This window comes from Chamaea fasciata, unplaced genomic scaffold (genome assembly GCF_029207755.1).
Source record: "Chamaea fasciata isolate MVZ Bird 193981 ecotype frontalis unplaced genomic scaffold, bChaFas1.0.hap1 SCAF_136, whole genome shotgun sequence".
Classification (NCBI taxonomy): Eukaryota; Metazoa; Chordata; class Aves; order Passeriformes; family Sylviidae; genus Chamaea; species Chamaea fasciata.
In genome coordinates, this window is record NW_027094221.1 from 43,177 (window position 1) to 49,344 (window position 6,168).

The following is a 6,168-nucleotide window of genomic DNA, read 5'->3' on the forward strand; positions in this document are numbered from 1 at the left end:
TGCTGTGCCAGCACTGATCTGCCCCCAGCTCTCATCCAGAGAAGAGAACCAAAGGGGGATCTCTGCAGAAAACTTGCCTGCCAGATCCTTGGGTTCCTTTAAAGCCACCAGGAGTGCAGCCCCTCATTGACACAGTCTGTGGCCACAGGGAAGGTGGAGAGAAACAAAATGAGAAATGGCACAAACAGTGACACTGCTTTGTGGACAATATTACACAAGTAAAACAAAGGAAAAGAACCTCCAAAGTAAAGCAACAAGAGGTATCAAAAATGACTTTTATGACAAGTGATTTTGAGAAACTGGCCAGCAGTTTAATGTTTGTGAAACCATCCAGCCATCAGTCTTCCACACTGCAGCCTCGAGCTCCTGCTTCCTCAGGCTGTAGATGAGGGGGTTCACGGCTGGAGGCACCAGCGAGAACAGAACTGACAGGGCCAGATCCGGGGATGGGGAGGAGATGGAGGGGGGCTTCAGGTGAGCAAACATGACGGTGCTGAGGAACAGGGAGACCACGGCCAGGTGATGGAGGCAGGTGGAAAAGGCTTTGTGACGTCATCCCTGCTCAGAGGGGATCCTCAGCACGGCCCTGAAGATCTGCACAGAGGAGAAAACAATGAACACAAAACAACGTAATCCTAAAGAGATGGAAAAACCAATGAACCCAAACTCCCTGAAGCAGTAGTTGGACTAGGAGAGCTTGAGGATCTGGTGAACCTCGTGGAAGAACTGGCCCAGCGCATTGCCATGGCACAGGGGCAGGGAAAATGTATTGGCCGTGTGCATGAGAGCATTGAGAAAGGCACTGGCCCAGGCAGCTGCTGCCATGTGGGCACAAGCTCTGCTGCCCAGGAGGGTCCCGTAGTGCAGGGGTCTGCAGATGGACACGGAGCGGTCATAGCACATGATGGTCAGGAGCAAATACTCTGCTGACATGAAGAACAGAAAGAAAAAGAGCCGTGCAGCACCTCCCGTGTAGGAGATGGTCCTGGTGTCCCAGAGGGAATTGTGCATGGCTTTGCGGACAGTGGTGCAGATGGAGCCCAGGTCACTGAGGGCCAGGTTGAGCAGGAAGAAGAACATGGGGCTGTGCAGGTGGTGGCCGCAAGCTATGGCACTGATGATGAGGCCGTGGCCCAGGAGGGCAGCCAGGGAGATGCCCAGGAAGAGGCAGAAGTGCAGGAGCTGCAGCTGCCGCGTGTCTGCCAATGCCAGCAGGAGGGAAGCGGCTGATGGAGCTGCTGTTGGACATTTGCTGTGGCTGCACATGGGGACATGTTCATGGATAAAGGACAGTGACAAGTCAGGACAGGCTGCTTTGAGCCAAACATGGGTCATTCCCTGTAGACTGTCCCACTGTGATTCACCCACCCTTGTTCCTGCTCTGGGAAAACCTTCACCCAGGTCCCTGCCTGAGCTCCAGTTGTGCTGTCTGAGTGTGCCAGGAGCAGCCAGGCCTGTGCATGGGGGCTCTCCAGGAGCCGTCCCTGCCCCGCTGCCCTGGGTTTTTGGCCATGTGGCAGAGGGACAAGCCTGGATATTCAGGATTTGTCAGTGGAATCACTCCTAATGCAGAAAGGCTTGTTGCCATCTTCACTCCCACTTCTAAAGGGCATGGAGAACAGGAAGGAATTATAGGCATTATTTTCCTGCCCACACATCATTCCTGGTTCTCTGAGGTCAGAAATCCCCAGCATTTCTGCTGCACCAGACCTTGCCCAGAGCAGAGGGATCCCTGAATGTCTCACCCTCTCCAAAGGTCTCTGGGCAAGGTCCTCAGCACCCCCTTCTGCCAAGGACACTCACAGCTCCCTTGGCAAACCCAACAGCATTTCCTCAGCTGTGGCATCTCTGCACTTCCCCGTGGCACATTCAGGGAACTGCCAGAGGCTCTGGCACAGATCTGCAGGCAGGAGGGCAGCTCAGAGCTTGGAAGGACGCAGCAAGGAGATCCCCGGGTGTGCCCATGATGGGGTCTCAGGGAGGGGGCTCAGCTCATTCCCCTTTCCCATGGACTGCTTTGCCCACAGCCACACAGCTCACAGGGAAGCTCGGACACCCCATTCCCATGGACACAGCTGCCTGGCAAGAATCCCAAGGGCAGTGCCTGGCTCAGCTGCTGCAAATGCCAGAGCCTCCCTGAGAGCACCAGATGACAGTGACAGTATCAGGGGAGGGCAGAACCAAGAGAAGATGTTGTGGGGCTGTGCCTGGGAGGGCAGGGCAGACACAGCCAGGCACTCAGGACAGTGTTCCCGTGCCCAGCTGTGCACAGCACCTCCCACACACCCACAGTGCCCTCCTGCCCCCAGCACTGCTCTGTTCAGCCCCCTCTCCCTCCCTGAGCCTCTCCCTGGGCCTGGACATTTCCCTCCTGAGAGGAGCCTTGTCCCTGCCAGTGCTCACAGAGCCCATGCCACCCTCTGCGCCCTGGGCCCAGCCCTACAGAAACCTGCCTGTCTGCAGGGCCCGGCCTGGGGCAGGGTCTGTCTGCAGCTGGGCAAGGGCAGCTCAGGAGAGCCCTGCTGGGCCCTGCAAAGGGGATGCTGCTGCTGCTGCTGAGGGCTGAGGAGTGGCTGAAGGCCCTTTAGGAGGCTCCCAGCAGAGAGACTGACCACCCAAAGTTACAAATCAGGAGTCTCTGTAAATGATTAAACATGACTCTGATGCTCCTAGGTGTCCCTTTCAACTCTGAATGTTCTGTGGTTCTGTGATTACAATTCCTGTTCTGCTTCACTCATCCTCTTTTGCCTATAATCAGAAGAGAAAAAAACCCCTTGCAACAGCGTTACAACAGTAAAGTAAAAACCAGACCTTTAGTGGAAACTTCCAGGTGTCTCAGTGGGAATGAGGAACACCCAGCCCCTGATTTCAACAATTGATTAGAGGTTGATTAATTAGGATATTTAACAGAAACATCGAATAGGAAATTCAGTATCCACAGCTACAAACCCCTGGGTCAACCCATTGGAGTAGGTCCAAGGGCTTCTTTGTGCCACTTTTTTTTCTGACTGCTCACACTCTGGTTTAAAAACAAAATGTTCATCTTGTAGGTCCACTTCCTGACAATAAGACTGGGCAGTATTTCAGGAATATATTTTGAAGCTTATTGTTCTAAAATCTAAGATAAAGGGTAGGAAATGTTGTAGAGTTAATTAAAGATTATAGTAATACAAGTATATAAAAGTAGTTGAATAGAGTCATAGTAGTTGAATAGAGTTGATTAAAGATGATAGTTTTATAACTACATAATAGTAGTTAACAGAGGTACGAATAAATGAAAAATGCATAAAAAGCAAAAATGTTTTTGTCATCACCCCAACTTTCCCATCCTTCTCCAAGCAGGAAATTGAAAACACTCTCAGGAAAGCTCCTGGTCTTTGCAGCAATACCAGGCTTAGCTTCCTTTGGCAAGTGTCCTCCGGAGCTGTGCCCAGGCTGGTCTGGAGCTGGGAGCAGCCCTGCCCCACACAGCCCCTCTCAGCAGCAGCACCTGCCCTGCTCAGGGTGGCTCCTTCCCCCCACAGCTTCTCCCCAGCGCTGGCAGCAGCTCCCCGGGCCAGCTGAGAGCTGTCCCTGGCAGGCAGCAGGGTCCCTGGCCCAGCGCAGCGCCCTGGGCTGCAGGACCCTGCTCTGCACGACAGCCCTGGGCACCCCTGGCTGCAGCCCCGGCTGCTCAGCCCTGCAGCAGAGCCCGGCAACAGGGAGCTGCCCTGTGCTGTGCCTCGGGGGCTGCAGCAGGGACACCCAGCCCTGCCCTGGGGCCACATGCCTGCTCTGCAGCCACGCTGAGAGTCCTCCTGGAAGGGCCTTAAAGCTGTGGGATGTGCCAGCTTCAGGAGATCCCTGCAGGAGCTGCAGCTTCTCTTCCCCCAGCCTGGGAGTGACTCTTCCTAACGCTGCGAGGATTTGTCCCCCAGTGAGCCCTCAGTGAGCTCTGCTCTGTGCTGCCAGCCCAGGCTGAGTTGAAGCCCTCTGTGCCTGTGTGCTGTGCCCGGGGTGGCTGCAGGCAGTGCCCCAGCCCTGCTGGGCTGGGCACAGGAGCTGCTCCTGGGCAGAGCTGTCTCTCTGCAGCGCTGCCCTTGCCAGGAGCTGCCTCTGTGCCAGGAGCCCGGCCCAGCTCAGCAGCACAGACACGGCACAAGGACCTGAGTGACCCTCTCCAGGCTTGTGCTGAGGCCCTGAACATCAGTCCCTGAGAGGGAGCTGGAGAAACCTCTCAAGAATTCAAAGTCAGAATCCAGCTCCAAAGTTTCTTGAAGTTTTACTGGGTCCCGCTGAGGGACACGACAGAGAAAGTGTCCCCAGGCCCCAGCCAGAGCAGAGAAGTGCAGGCAGTGATGACACGTGGGGACAAAGAGAAGCCAAGTCTTGGTGCCCTGGGCCACAGCAGCCTCTGTGCCACCAAGGGCCGTGAGGAGTCACCTTGTCCTGAGGCCCTGGGGCCTCCTGGCACAGCCCCGGCAAGGCTGGGCACTGTCAGCCCCTTGTCCTGCCCTCAGCATCCCCCTCCCATCCCAGTGGCCTCAAGGATGTGCTGGAAGGAGTCCCTGGGGAGCCTTGGGCAGGAATGGCCCTGGGGGCTCCTTAATGCTCCCAGGGACTGCAGGCTTTTCAAAGGACTTAGGGCTTTGCTTTTGCCTTGGAGTCTCAGAGAGGTTTGTGCAATCACGGCCTACAGTTATCTGCTTTAATTAGTCCCTTGAGAGGCTTTGTCAGTAATGACACTCAGTGCACTCATTAATGCTTCAAAGCACTTCAGGTTTTTAAAGGTACTTGATGCTTCCCTTTTAAAACTGACTTTGTGAAAGGTTTGTGCCATTGTTGCCCAAATTATAACTTTAACAAATCCTTTGAGATTCTCAACCAGTAAAAGCACTCAGTGGGGCCCGTCAGTAATTCCGGCTACTCAAGGTTTATTCAAGGACTTTTTTTTGGCACTGAGTCTGAGAGGTTTGTGCACTGGTGGCCTCCAATTATTTGCTCTAATCAGTCCCTTGAGATTTTTACTCAGTAACAACACTCGGTGGAGCTCATTCATGCTTCAAGGTAATCGGGGTCATTTAAGCACTTCTTTTTGCCACTGAGTCTCTGAGAGGTTTGTGCAATCATGGCCCCAATTATCTGCTTTAAGGAGTCCCTTGAGAGCTGTGCATTGACACTCAGTGGGGCTCATTCATGCTTTGAGATACTCAGGGTGTTTAAGGTACTTTGGGTTTTTCCTTCCCACACTGAGTCTCTGAGAGGTTTTGGTGCAATCCTGGCCTCCAATTCTCTCCTCCAAGGACTCCATGAGGAACCTGTGTTGGGGATGGACCTCAGGGTGACCCTTTAATGCTTCCAGACACTTTGGGTTTTTCCTCTGACTTTGACTCCTGGAAAGGTTTGTGCAATCTCTTCTCAGGCCCTGAGGTTCCAGGGCTCAGCACCAAATGCATCACTGGGCTCATTAGGAGAAAGCAAGTGCTGACAAACCACGGCTGTGCCTTGATTTCCTTCTGGCCTGGTGCAGTTCCTTAGGAAGTCTTTTTTCCTAGAGTTATGGAGAAATATTTCAAAGAGCGTCGAAGGAATCAACACTCTTCTTTTCAAAGGGGGTATTTTTCTCTTGAGAGCAGAGGTCATTGCAGCATTCAAGTGACTGATACTGATCCAGGGTCTCTCCTAAGGAAGTCTGGCCGGGTCAGAGGAGCTGTGCCTTGAGCTCTGATCCACTTTGGACAACCATGCTCCACATTCCCTAACCCCATCCTGCCTCTCCTCACTCACCTGGGACCTGCTTTGCTCAGAGAACTGGGTTCACTCAGACAAAGAGAGGTTTTCTTCCTTTCTTAGCAATCAAAACCTCCTAAGTTCCAAACAATCTCCTCAATTTGTGGCAAGCCCAAGGTGTCACCAAGGAGGTTCCCCTTCCCCAAGGCAGAACCATGCAAGGAATGTTTTAGACACCAACGAAGATGTACAATAAACAAAAATTTAGAGTCGGCTGGAGGCAGAATTAGACCAACTCCTCAAGGACAGACAAGCTTTGAACTCCTTGCAAGTCAAAGCTCCAGGTGGGTTGTTGGGAGGTGTGTGAGTGAGGCAAGAGTGAGGGCAAGGGAAATGCAGAGAGCCCTGGAAGTGCTTCTGTGCACACAGGCTGTGGGGAAGGGCGCTGCAGCCCAGGCC